Source organism: Alexandromys fortis, unplaced genomic scaffold, assembly GCF_014885135.2.
Source record: "Alexandromys fortis isolate MF-2015 unplaced genomic scaffold, M_Fortis_MF-2015_v1.1 scaffold_266, whole genome shotgun sequence".
Classification (NCBI taxonomy): Eukaryota; Metazoa; Chordata; class Mammalia; order Rodentia; family Cricetidae; genus Alexandromys; species Alexandromys fortis.
The window spans coordinates 188351-201613 of record NW_026068155.1 but is presented as its reverse complement, the minus strand read 5'-3'; the positions used below and the strand labels follow the sequence as shown (position 1 = coordinate 201613).

The window sequence follows — 13263 nt, the reverse complement described above, 5'->3', positions numbered from 1 at the left end:
TGGTGACCCCACAGGGACTTGACAGAACCAAGGATAAGTTGGGGAGGAGCTATTGCATGGTCCTGTTTATAGACAGCAAGGCATGCAATGGAAGCTGAGCAAGCTGGGGGGGAGGGGGGCGGCTCGTCTGAGAAGAGAATTCCATGCAGCAGAATCCTCACTCCCAAGCCCTACCCCACCTCCCAGCACATGGGGTACTTGCTCGTGTGCCCTTTTGCTATGGCAGTGGTTGCATGGCTCCTGGTAGAAGTGATAAAATAAATACCTAAGACAGAGACACCGGGAGTTGGGGTGTGAGAGGAAGCCCAGGAAGGCAGTCGTCATCTCTGTGGTTTGGGGTGGCATGCTTGTCTGATGAGTGGAATATAATGTGTGACTGTGGAGATGCCCTGAGAACAGTGAAAGATTTAGAGTAAATTTTCGTCTTTGAGACTAGAAATTGCACAGAAAAGTTGCGAGCACCTTTGGAGGTTGTCTGGCTGCTGCTATGTAGAAGAAATGCTTCTGAGGCAGGGACTGGAGACTGTTAGTGTAAAGGAGGAATTACAGGAAAAGCAGACAAATTCTCCTTGTTAGACTCTGATTTGGCAGGTATGCTTGATAAAAGAAAGGAAGAGATAGAGGTGTTGGTTTGTCATTTCTTTTTTTTTATTTTTTGTTTTGTCTTATCCTGTTTTTCTTTTTTTTCTTTCTTTCTTTCTTTTTCTTTTTCTTTTTCTTTTTTTTTTTTTTTTTTTTTTTTTTTTTTTTTTTTTTTTTTNTGGAACTCCCTTTGTAGACCAGGCTGGCCTCAAACTCACAGAGATCCGCCTGCCTCTGCCTCCCGAGTGCTGGGATTAAAGGCGTGCGCCACCACCTCCCAGCCTTGTCTTGTTTTTCGAGACAAAGTTTCTCTGTGTAACAGCCCTCCCTCGCTCTACTGGACTTGCTCTGTTGACCAGACTGGCCTCAAACTCACAGAGATGTGCTGAACTCTGCCTCCTGAGTGCTGGGATTAAAGATGTGCGCCAGTTTTGCCATTTCTTATAGCTGTGGCACCAAAAGGAAAATACAACTTAGGTGTGTGCCAAAGGGCCCTTCTTGGGATCTAAGAACTTAAAAGCCATGAGAAGAGCTAAAAAGTGAGGAAGAGAAGGAGACTTTGGTAGAAGTGAGAAAAGGAGCGCCCAGAAGCAGTCTGACTGCTGTGGAGGCACTGTGATGCTTGCTGCACAAATGAGTACTGAAGAAAGAATCCTAAATGCAGTATGCCAGGCACAAAGGCATGAACATTGCACATGTTCTAGGCCTAGCACAGTCAAATCAAGACATAGAAAAGAGAGCAGTGGTTACTTGAGTCTGGGGTAGACAAATTTGGCAGAGATTGTTTCATGGAGAGCTACAATTTGGGATACTGAGAAAGTTCTTGACATGACTATAATAGTAATAGCCATACAACAATTTGAATGAGTTAAAATGGTAATTTAATGTTATATGTCTGTCACAATCCAAAACACTTCATGAAACATTTGCATGCAAAAAGACAGGTTAGAGACTGGAAGGACATATTTGAGAGGACATGTTGAGTACATTTAGAACTTACAAAGAACACTGAACACTCCATATAGGCAAGTCTCATGTTTCCTGGAAACACAGTTCCAAACCAGCAAGGGCATCATGTCTGGATGATATATGTATGATAATAAAAGCATCCTTTATTGTTAAAATTTGGCAATGATTGTCTAGGCCTTCCTTGAGTCAGTCTTTCTGTTGTCAGAGGGCCTTTGCCTCAGGTTCTTGTCTGACGGCTGGTTCTGACATCAAGGGTGATAAAAGTTAAAATGACTGTGACAGTGTCTCAACATTAGAAAACTGACAGGAAGACTCCAAGTTCAAGATCTGTTCTCTACAGAGAGAGTTCAAGGCCAGCCTGGGCAGCCTAGTGACATCCTGCATCAAAATAAAGAATAAAGAAAAGCAAACAAAAATCAATGATGTTATGAAGATTATGGCTTTTGTTTGGTTGTTGTTTTGATTTTTTTTCTTTTTTTTTTCCTAACCTCCGCTCATATCAATTTTTTTTAAGGCACCTAGGGTCTTACTCTAGATTAGTTTTATATTAAGGACATGTTGTAGCTAGTTCAATTTTATATCCCAACCTATAAATGTTTCTTCATATTTTATTGACAATATAAGTAAACATTTCACTTTGTTATCATAAATGTGTTCATTGCAAAGTACTAATATGTTCAAAAATCCTTTTTGGTGTTGCTATTTCTTTGCTTTCAATTCTGCAGCCCAGGCTTGCCTGAGGTTTACATTGTAGTCCAAACTGGCCTTGTGCTCATGGAAATCTGCCTGCCCCAGCTTGCTAAATGCAGGTATGCTGGGAGCAGTGAGACCCCAGATCCTAAATCCCCTAATCTGTGTGCCTACAGCTGTTCTGAGCAGGAGACCTTCAGGAGTTCCTGTTGACAGGATAGTGGTTTCTGGTGGGTTTGGCTGGGGCGTGGCTATCTCTATATAATCTGCCCCTGAACACAATAAAGGGGGCATTCTTGGGAAATTCAAGGATGACCCATGTCGCTGTCTCTCTGTCTGTGTGTGTCTGTGTATTTTAACCTCCAGCCCCTTGCCCGAAGCTCGCCAACTGGGTATCAGCGCACAGAGTGCAGACACGGGGGCGCGGTGGTGTGCGCAGCACCGGTATGAGCTACCGCTCCTGGTGCCAAACATCTTTTTTTTTTCTTCATGTTTTTTTGTGTGTGTTGCAAGTACTGGGGATTGAAGTCAGGTTCTCAAGCTTGCCTGGCAAGCAACTTCACCAGCTGAGCCATCCCTCCATACCTATCTCAGATCTTTTTTTTTTTTCCTTTTGAGACAGGGTTTCCCTAGTGTAGCCCTAGCTGTCCTGGAACTCACTCTGTAGACTAGGCTGGCCTAGAATTCATAAAGACCCTATCTCAGATTTTGACATGCATTCCCCACTAATCCTAATTACTTCTTGCTTTTAGTTTAAAGATGTGTGTCTCTTCCTTTCACTTGAACACAAAAGCTACTGGAAGACTACAGATCGCCCTAACTTAATATCGCTGTGTATCAGGGAAGAAGAAGCCTGAGAAATGGACAGATGTGGGAAGATCTACACTACAATCAGCCACATGTTCATTTAGTTCACTTATTAAGTTCATAGTCATACAGAGTTCACGGTACGGAAAAACTATCATTATATAATTTTAAAAATAAGTCACCTTGCACCACCTAGGCAGATAGGAGAAAGTTTTAAATACCATGAGAATTTAAGAACATGCATGGTACAAGGAAAAGAAGTGAACGTAATGCCACAGAAATATTGCCAGCAGGTAAGGCTTCCCTGGGGCACAGGGCTAACAGATGTTCAACTTAAAAAAAAATGCCTATTTGGAAAGTACAACAAGATAAATCAAAAGAAAATGAAGTATGGGTGTATATTCAGAGTTCTCTAAATGAATTGAAGTCAGCAGGGATTCTGTAGATCCAGCTGCCCCAGGACCCCAGAGAAAAAGGCAAATGAGTTGTTTACTTCCTGAGTTTAAGGAGCTTAAGAAGCCCAAAGCTCAAAGGATGAATTGCAATGAGGACTATCCTAACACCTCACTGAATGACCTCATCACAATAATAGTCAGAATTCTTGCCTGATTTATAGAGATGCAAAATACACAGATCTGTTAAAAAGATCATCTTCCCACATTCTCACCTCTACACAATGGTGAAAGGAAAATTTACTTTAGCATCTCACTAGTAACTAAGGCCTTCTACTGTAACATGCTTTGACATGTTAGAATACAAGCCCTACAAGTTATAACGAGTTAACATGAACTTTGCAAAATAACAATTGTTCAGAATAGTAACTAGAAAATTTCACAATTGATACATAGTTAGGAAACCAGTGTTTTCCTTTAAATAACTCAAAACTTTAACAAACAGCAATATATTTTGGGTATTGTTAAGACTCATGTTCATATTCTTTTACCAATGCAATCTAAATGTAGATCTTATATAAGGAAATAATAGCACATTACAACTAGCAAACAAAAGCAAGTCTTTTTAATTACACAAAACATATAGAATATGAAATTATAACACTATTTAAGAAGCATTTTAAAAATTTATTTCAGTACTTTAACTTCATTCATTCATTCATATATGTATGCGTGTGAATACGTGGCTCATGTGTGTGGCGGTAGAGGAAGGGGTTGGATGCCCTGGAATTGGAGTTGTGAGTCACCTGACATGGTGCTCTGAACTGCACTTGAGTCCTCTTGAAGAATGAAAAGTTTCCGTACCCCGATAAGCCTCTCCGCCGATGGAGCAATCCAAATCAGACCACATCAAACCAAATTAGAAAAGACCCAGATTTAATGGATACAACGCTCCTGGATGGTTTTCCAGCCCCCAGAGAAGAGACGCGAAAGAGAGACTGGAAAACCACACCTCTGCTTTCTGGGGGTGCAGTTTAAATATCCTGTGTGAGTGGTCTTGATCATCTCTGGGGGAGGGGTCACCATTTGGTGGACTTTCTGAGATGTGGCAGGGTGCAGAGAGAGATGAAGGAGGAGGCTTGGGGTGAAGCTTCCACCAGAACATTCCAGACTCTGTGTATTTGATGTCAGGGACTGGGGTGAAGCTTCCACCAGAACATTCCAGACTCTGTGTATTTGATGTCAGGGACTGGGGTGAAGCTTCCACCAGAACAAAAAACACAAGTTCTCTTAACCACTGAGTCATCTCTACAGCCTATACCTCACCATGTTTGATCATTCAAACACTGCCAAATCATAGGTTTTGTGTATTTTAGAAAAGAGCTTCCTCCGTTTCCGTCTGGCAACAGAATTTCTCTCAAGAGTCTCCCTCCCATAGCAGGCAGAAGTACAGAAGTACCTGGGCTCTCTTGGCATTGTCCTGGAGGTTATCCTTGTAGTTAGGGAACAGCAGCAGAAAAGATAACATCCAATCAGGATGCTCATGGCTACTCAGCCAAAGCCATACACTCAGAGATATAAGTGTTCACCAGCACCATCCTTTGCTTGCTTCATAATCGTATCTCTGGATCTTCATAGTGAAATGGGTTAAATCTGTTACAGTCTTAATAGCCAATGTTCTCAGTTCTGGACTTTGTGTGCTCAACTTCTGTTCAAATTTTATTTCTTCACATTTACAGTTGATCCATACTCAGATGGTCCTACACAGCAATCCAATTTCATCTATCTGAGTTCCCCGATCATCCTCCAATGCCTGGAAGTCAGCAGGACTGGAGAACCTAAACCCCTTTATAATCCCAGTGTCAGCTGGAAGCAGCTAGATTGACTTGATGTCCATATTCTAAATAATTTTAGGGTCTCAACTCTTGAGGGGAGAATACTATTTAGCTAGACAAATGTTAGCAGGCTTGGAGGCAACTAAGGAAGGACCTCTCTTGCACAGAATCATTCTCCTTCAAAATTTCTGAGACTGGCCAGGCAGTAGTGATGCACAGCTTTAATGTCAGCACTCAGGAGGAAGAGGCAGACAGTTGTCTCAGTTTGAGGTCAGCCTAGTCTACAGAGTGAGTTCCAGGACCACTAGGGCAACGCAGTGCAATCCTGTCTTAAAACACACACTCCCCCAACCACACACAAGGTCCCATTGATGAGGATGCCACTCTTGTCCAGAGAAAACAGTTACCAGGATGACAGCTGTGCCCACCCCTTCACCTGTTGTGAAAAATAACAGTATTCACTTTATAATAAGGATACTGGGCCGGGCAGTGGTAGCACATGCCTTTAATCCCAGCACTCGGGAGGCAGAAGCAGAGTTCTAGGCCAGCCAGCTCTACAGAGTGAGTTCCAAGACAGTCAAGGCTACACAGAGAAACCCTGTCTCAAGGGGGAAAAAAGATTACTGAATGGTTTTACAAGAACAAAGTTGGGTGGGTAAAATTGGGGGAATAGATCTAAAAGGAATGGAGAGTAGGGGTGAATATGATCAAAATACATTGTAGGAAAAAGAACTAATAAAAAAAAAGGGGGGAAGAGTGCTGGAAACGTAGAGAAGTGAAAACAAAGTGGTTTACTTTATGATTTTGCCTCAGTTTGGAATGGCAGGTGGCCTGAGTGCTTGAAGTTTATACACCCCAGCACATGACCTTCCCTCAGGAGGACACACTCTTAACATTTCATCTAGGTATTATTTTTCCCTGCCTCGCATTTTTTTTTCCTCAACCAAAAGGTGTGTGTGGGTTCATCTCTACATTTTACATCTTGTTTATTTGAAAGCTTATCAGATGCATAACCTTGCAGGCAAGCTTAGCTCTGAGTAATTTAATTCTCTCCACTTCTAGGTGGTGGTGGCAGCGGGTGTAGTTTAGCAGAGTTTGGGGGTAGAGAATAGCTAGCCGAGCAGGGATGAGAAGGTGCTGGCAGGGACTAGTGTTTTCTGCACCTTTGTAGCTGGACTTAAAGCTTGATGCACCTTTGAAAATGAACCACCTATGGTATTCTAGCAGCTGTCTGAGAGAAACCAAACTCAGGAATGTTAGCCAGGGCCATGCTATTTTGCAACATTCTTCCAATAACTTGTTTTTCTGGATTCTTGTTCTCTCCACCCTCATAGCTGCTTCAGTTTATAGGCCCCAGGCTAATAGGCTCCCTTCTTCCCCACTGCCAGTCAGGATGAGACAGCAAGTAAGTCAGTCCATCAGTCATGTGGTGTGGGACTTCTCCTTTTCTCTAAAATTATAATAAGGGACCCTCACTCTGACATGTGGGCCTTATCTTTCCAAAGGGTCCCCACCACCCGCTCTGTCAATCAATGTCATTAAGAATCTCTTACTGAAATAGGAAAAAAGCTGAAGGTCCATGTGTCCTCCACAGTATAGATTACCAGGGAAGTGATCTGGAGCCCAGCAGAAACCTGGACCAGGAGGCCTCCAGTCACTCTCAAGAAAACAATCATTTGGGGGCCACAGAGTGCAGAGAGAGAATGAAACAGATGGCCAGGTTGGGATGAATCTGTAGAAAACGTCTCCAAGGCTCTGGCAGCCATCAGACTAGGAGCTCTCCTCTCTGAAGCATCTCCACCAAATCAAGGACATTTGGAGGTGACGCTCAAGATGTCTGACTAGTCAGCCACCAGCAGGATGAGAATGGTGAAAGTGCTGTGCAAGACCAGGACAGGATCCACCTGCAGCACTTGTAGGCCAGGCTGCAGCCAACATGGTCGGGGAACCCACCACAGACAGCAAGTGGCATTTAATGCAGATTGTGTATCGTGCAGTTTTACTGAATTTGAAGCTTCCAACCAAACATCGAGTTGTAATATCATAATTTCTAGGTGGAGTCTTTGGGGTGTGCCATGTAATGTTACGTCAAGCATTGCATGCAAGCAGTGGTAACAACACATCCTGTCTTCCAGTTGGGTGCCTCGTATTAATTTTTCTTGCCTAACTGCTCTGGTTTATACGTCTGCTGAATAAACGTGCTGAAAGTTGGAATGTCTGTCTAGTTCCAGATCTGAGAAAGCTCCTTCCATTCAGTATTTATTAGTGTCAGCTGTAGGATTGTTATATGTGGCCTTTATCACCTTGCACATTCTGTACCAGCTTGTTAAGAGAGCTTATCCTTTCTCTACTGGAAACGTTTGCCTTTCATTATGGTAACAAATGACTTTATATTGAAACATCATTGCATCCGTGAGATCACTCTTACTTGACTGTGCTGAATAGTCTTGTTAATGTTGTTGGATACAGTTACTAGTGTTTCACTGAGGGTTATACATGTTGTGTTCAAAATAAGGATGTTAGCTGGGCGATGGTGATGCACGCCTTTAATCCCAGCACTTGGGAGGCACAGGCAGGCGGATCTCTGGGAGTTTGAGGTGAGGTCAGCCTGGTCTACAAGAGCTAGTTCCAGGACAGGTTCCAAAGCTACAGAGAAACCCTGTCTCAAAAAAACAAAATAAGGATGTTAGCTTGGAGGTTTCTCGTTTTGTGCCATTTTAGTTTGGACGCCTGTTGTGGATGGACCACACTGTCCTCCACCATGACATGGCCATTGCCTTCCTGAATCAGGTCACCTATGATTATAATGGGAGGAGACATTCCTTCAGTGAAGGAGGGGGAAGGTCATTCAAACTTTGCTCCAGCCAGCATCACACCCTAAACTGCCTGCAATCGGGCCAACTGCCTGTGGTCTCGGATGCTAGAGGAAATAGGAGGTGGAGGTTGGGCTGAATGGGGAACTCAATCCATGCAGCTTTCAGAAGGCTATCATCTATGCAGGGGTGTGACTTTTTGGTAATGGAGAGACTGTTATTTACATTCCTGTAAATAACCCCTCATCAATGCTCCTGTAAATTAGCTTAGTAAACTCAATGGTTCACTAACCTGGATTCAAATGGAATTCTTTTCTCTCTCCCCCTCCCCCCCCCCCATGGACTGCTGTTGCCCTGTCTGGAGTAAATGGATGTTTGTTTCCACACCCCCAGAAAAGGTAACACTATGTAGTTCTGGCTGGGCTGGAGCTCACTATAGCCACCAGGCTGGCCTTGATTGCAATGCTTCTCCTGTCTCTAGCTCCCAAAGTGCTGGGATTGTGGGAAGGCACCATTATGCCTGGCCATTTCTTTTCTTTTGTTGAAATAATTTGAAAATTGATGTCAACATTTCAGCCTTCCTTCTCTCTTTCTTCCTACCACCATGCTTGTTTCCTTTTTGTTTTTGGTTTGTTTTTATTTTTTGATTATTTACTTTAGTTTTTGTTTGTAGGTTCCTTAAATTATCCCTAAAACAACTTAAAGTTGGAATACTCTATTTTTTGTTTGTTTGGTTGGTTGGTTTTTCGAGACAGGGTTTCTCTGTGTAACAGTCCTGGCTGTCTTAGAACTAGTAGACCAGGCTGGCCTCAAACACACAGAGATCCGTCTGTCTCTGACTCCTGAGTGCCAGAATTAAAGGAATGAACCACCACCACTGCCCGGCTATTCTATTTTAAAATACTAAAAACTTAATTTTGATAGAAACATTTCTATGCACATTCCTTCTTCTGATATTGACTTTTTGATATAATTTGAACAATTTGAATGTTTTTGCTATGTGCACCTTCATAAATCACTGTAGTTATTTTAACATTTTTGTTTTGAAATATTTATGTAAAAACTTGTTCAATACACTATTTTATTCTCTTTTTAATCAGAATGTGTACTTAACTTCTGTGTACCAATACATTCAATTTTTTAATTCTATATCCTCATTTTTTCCACCTGGCAAATTATTTAATTAATAATGAGAACCTAGGGTTGTTTTCTTCTCATAAAACACATAGAATGCTGGAATAATTTTTGCCATTTACTTCAGTGCTTGTTTCATTTATAAGTTCTGTTCTTTCTTTTATCCAAAAAGTGGAATTTAGGAATCATCCCCCAGGCAGTGGGTCTCATCTTGTAGTCAGTTTCTTTTACTAATCTTCTTGGTATTTTGTCTTCCCCCCATTCTCCAACCTGGAGCTGAGGACACAATCCACAGTCTAGCTAGCAAGCACTACCGCTGAGCTAAATCCTCAGCCCTCAGTAATCTTTTAGTTGTTGCCCGAGAGAACAGTTTTCCTTTTTGTTTTTTTTTTTCCCTCTCTATTATCTGCAAGCTCTTACTCTCCTATATTCACACTCTTCTATTCAGACTGTTTTCTTTTACTTTGATGATTCCACTTTTTACATGGCGTGCTAGAACATTATGAGTATGAGACAAAGACAATATAGCCAACTTGCACACATCACACAGATTTCCTCGGGAAATTACATTTCCCATAAATGAAGAACAATACCCAAGCCCATTAGCATTGCATGTTATCACATGCATAGACTTGTGTAATGAGCACAGTCATGGAAACATTGTTTTCATCTGTTACAAACTGCAGAGAAAGGCCATGCATAAAGGAACAGCAGCAGGGATGTCACTATAACGATGGATGCAAATGCTGCAATAAAACCCATTGCTTTATTTGCTAATTTGAAAAATTAATTTCCAAAAGACTTCATGAATGATTTTATTTTACATGTGATGAACTTTGTTTATTTCCTTACTACTTGGAAACATCTTGTATGCTATAAGAAATAATAAACTGGAGGGTATTGGCCGTTATGGTGAGCTTAAGCAAAGCAACTCAGAGTAGAAATACTGCGCAAACAAGAGCGCATTAATAATGTATAAGAAGCATCAAAGTGTAGAGAAGAAGTTTCGCTGGCCCCAAAAACAAAGAAATCAAAGCGGCTACAGGGAAGCCAGGGCAAAAAAATGTGGCCAAACAAGCACAAAGGGAAGTTTGGAGGGGGAAGGGCTGCCTGCAGGATGCCAACACATCTAGCCAAAAAGAAAGTGATGATTCACTGCCCGCCAGCACCACAAAGGAGCCTTTTCCTTGCAAGCACACCGTGGTTTGCTGAATTTCATCCCAGTTCAAGAGATGAGAGCATTCAGGACTACTGCTGTATCTTGTCTTCCCTTTGGGATCCTTTTTTTCTTCACTAAGTCTCATCTAGTCATATCTTTTGCCTAATTACCTATTTTTCCTCTAAACTCTTTCAAACCATAATGACTTTGTTTATAAGCAAAGCAAGTTAGAGTTCTTCTGAATTGTTTGGGGTATATTTTATCATAAATGTTTTTATTTACAGTTACATATTTAAATGAATCTTTAAGGACTTTAGTATTAAAAAAATGACTGCACCTAGACGTGGTGATAAAAACCTTAAATTCAACCTAAAACTCAAGAGGCAGAGGCTGGTAGATCTCTGAATTCCAGGACAGTCTGGTCTACAGAGTGAGTTCCAGGACAGCCAGGCTAAATCAAGAATCCTTGTCTCTTAAAACAAAGCAAACAAAAAATTACCGCAACTTTTATTTCTCATTGTATAGTCTGAATAAAATTATTAGTAATCATTTGATCCTCAATTATTCTTCCGTTCTGGCCCTTTTTGGCAGCTAAAGCATATTTTAGACAAAACAGTATTATCATGAAGACCAGTCATAAAAAACAAAGGCGTTCAGAAAGACAAGGTTAAAAGGTCTATCCAGGAGCCAGGAAGATGACTCAGTGGGTCAATATGTCTGCCGCAGGAATCAGGTTGGCAACACTATGTCTGCTCACCTAAAAGCAGGACGCGCAATGAGGATGACGCGCAATGAGGATGACGCGCTAAAAGGACGACGCGCAATGAGGATGACGCGCTAAAAGGACGACGCGCAAGGATGCTAATATCTTCATGCCACCTAACAGGACAGTATCCCTCTCTCAGCCCATGTTTCAATGTTTCCATGAAGGAGTAATTTTAACTATCAAGTTTAATTATGAATCAAACTTCTCTTTTTTCTTCTTTTGCTACTACTGGGGACTGAACCTAAGACCTCAGTCATGCTAGTAAAGCACTCTGCCGCTGAATTACAAATACTAGCAGTGGCATTATACTTCGTGATCCATGGGAGTGCTGATTGAAACAGCAACACTGGGGCTTTAGGGCATTGAGTTTAGTGATGGAGCACTTGAGTTGTGTATTCCATCCACCTTCTCATAGGAAAAAAATATCAAAATTAACAGGAGTTTGGACAAAGCTGATTCCAACCCTAATGGTGATCTTGGGGATGGGTCAAGATTTTAGCAGAGGAAGAAACCTAAGCTGTAAGTAAAAATATCAAAAGTAATTCGGCCTCTGTGAGCCGCAGCCTTGCCGAGCGAGCGGTTGAGTGTTCGCCATCTTAGGGAGGATGTTCTCGTCCGTGGTGCACCTGGCCCGGGCGAATCCGGTTCCTTCAACGCGCCGCACCTGCAGCTGGTGCACGATGGCCTCTCGGGTCCCCGCAGCCCCCAGAGCCCGACCCGGCGTTCCCGCCACCTACCCGCCGCCGCCATGGAAGAGTACAGTTGTTGAGTTTGGCTCCATGAGGTATTATGCACTGTGTGGCTTTGGTGGGGTCTTAAGGTGTGGGCTGACCCACACTGCTGTTGTTCCCCTGGAATTAGTAGAATGCCGCAGGCAGGTGGACCCTCAGAAGTACAAGGGCATATTTAATGGCTTCTCCGTCACCCTGAAAGAAGATGGTGTTCGTGGTTTGGCGAAAGGATGGGCCCCGACTTTTATCGGCTATTCCATGCAAGGGCTCTGCAAGTTCGGGTTTTACGAAGTCTTCAAAGCCTTGTACAGCAGCATGCTTGATGAGGAAAACACCTATCTGTGGCGCACATCACTATATTTAGCTGCTTCTGCCAGCGCTGAATTCTTTGCTGACATTGCCCTGGCTCCTATGGAAGCTGCCAAAGTTCGGATCCAAACCCAGCCTGGCTATGCCAACACATTGAGGGAGGACGTTCCAAAAATGTATAAAGAAGAAGGCTTGAATGCGTTCTACAAAGGTGTGGCTCCTCTGTGGATGAGACGGATCCCATACACCATGATGAAGTTCGCCTGCTTTGAACGTACTGTTGAAGCATTGTACAAATTTGTGGTTCCTAAGCCCCGAAGTGAATGTACAAAGGCGGAGCGGCTGGTTGTGACATTTGTGGCAGGTTACATAGCTGGAGTCTTCTGTGCAATTATTTCTCACCCCGCTGATTCTGTGGTCTCTGTCCTGAATAAAGAGAAGGGGAGCACGGCTTCCCAGGTCCTGCAGAGACTGGGCTTCAGAGGTGTGTGGAAGGGCCTCTTCGCCGGAATCATGATTGGCACTCTGACTGCACTGCAGTGGTTCATCTACGACTCCGTCAAGGTCTACTTCAGGCTCCCTCGCCCTCCTCCACCTGAGATGCCAGAGTCTCTGAAGAAGAAGCTTGGGAACTGAGTAGATAGTACATCAGAGAAACATGGACTGAATCTGCTTTTTGATCAGTGTTGAAGAAAGTGAAAAGGAACTTTTATATATTGGACAATGTATGAAATTGTCTGTTCCTGGTATAATTACTTTAGTACCCTTGCTTAAAGCAAGAGTTTCAAACTTACTGCTAAATAAACCCATCCACTCAAAAAAATATCCAAAGTAGAATTAGGAAAGGAGTCTAAAGATGTTACTGAATCATTGGGCTTGGTGGGAATGGCTCAGCAGGGAAGAGGACCAGCTGCTCTAACAGGTAAGTTTCCCAGTGCCCACATGGCAACTCACATCTGCCTGTAACTCCAACTTCAGGGCCGCTGACTTATTTTTCCAGTTTCTGTGAGCATATGCGAGCATACATGCATGCACACGCATGCATGTGTCCCCCCTTGGAAAAAAATCCTAAAAAA

General features: G+C 42.7%; 1 pseudogene; it reads left to right on the top strand.

Moving 5' to 3' along the window:
- The first annotated feature begins 1303 nt into the window (after window positions 1–1303).
- LOC126491574 (phosphate carrier protein, mitochondrial-like) lies at window positions 1304–12823 on the top strand (annotated as a pseudogene).
- The last annotated feature ends 440 nt before the right edge of the window (window positions 12824–13263 follow it).